This window comes from Saimiri boliviensis, chromosome 3 (assembly GCF_048565385.1).
Source record: "Saimiri boliviensis isolate mSaiBol1 chromosome 3, mSaiBol1.pri, whole genome shotgun sequence".
Lineage (NCBI taxonomy): Eukaryota > Metazoa > Chordata > Mammalia > Primates > Cebidae > Saimiri > Saimiri boliviensis.
This window is the reverse complement of record NC_133451.1, coordinates 184,238-185,360: the sequence shown is the minus strand read 5'-3', so window position 1 is coordinate 185,360 and position 1,123 is coordinate 184,238.

The following is a 1,123-nucleotide window of genomic DNA, read 5'->3' as shown; positions in this document are numbered from 1 at the left end:
AGATCCATCAATACAGTCATCTTCAGCTCCCTGGGGGGACCCCAAGAAACACAATATGCTGCCATGACACTGCCACAAATGAGGAGCCCACTGCATAGCAAGGCCCAGAACTAAGGCAGAGTGCAGGGTCAGTAAGCCCTGAGGGACAGAGGCAGGAGGCAGGCAGCAGCTGGAGGGAGAGAGAGAGGAACAAAGACCCATAACAAGCCTTCAGCTTGATTTCGGTACAAAGTCTGCTGAAGTCACCCTCTTCCCCTTTACATCCAAGAGCTATCTCAGATAAGAGTCTTCACTGTCTTTATGATTTAGCTCATTCTCCGAGAGCTAAATTGAGTATATGTGAAACGTAGGGAGGGTATTTCAAAAGAAAATCTCCCACACACCTCTTGGGGTCACAAATGGCTGTTAGAAAACAGGATTCAAGGGTCCAAATACCCTCCTTGAAATAAGCATTGCTGGTGCAAAATAATTACCAACGTGTGTACCACACTCTCTCCCCTCCAATTGACTCAGGCTGATTGTATAAATATTTTCTTTGACTCAATTCTTTAGACAGGATGCTCTTTGAATAATCCATATGGAGACTTTAGGGAAATAAAAATAGGGCTGCAATTTCTCTGTAGGCCACTCTACATCTATGCCACTCTTTCCAGTTTTCTATTTTCTCTCCACCGCTCTATGTAAAAGGGTCTTGACCCTGCACTTCCCATTTTGTTTTTACTATGGGAAAGTTCCCTCTCAATCTCTGTTTTCCAAAAATAGCTCATGTCTTTTTTTAATTTTTATTTAATTTTAATTTTTATTTTTGAGATGGAGTTTCGCTCTTGTTACCCAGGCTGGAGTGCAACGGCACGATCTCGGCTCACCGCAACCTCCGCCTCCTGGATTCAGGCAATTCTCCTGCCTCAGCCTCCTGAGTAGCTGGGATTATAGGCACGCGCCACCATGCCCAGCTAATTTTTTTGTATTTTTAGTAGAGACGAGGTTTCACCATGTTGACCAGGATGGTCTCGATCTCTTGACCTTGTGATCCACCCGCCTCGGCCTCCCAAAGTGCTGGGATTACAGGCTTGAGCCACCACACCTGGCCTAATAGCTCATGTCTTATATTCCACTTTCTGAA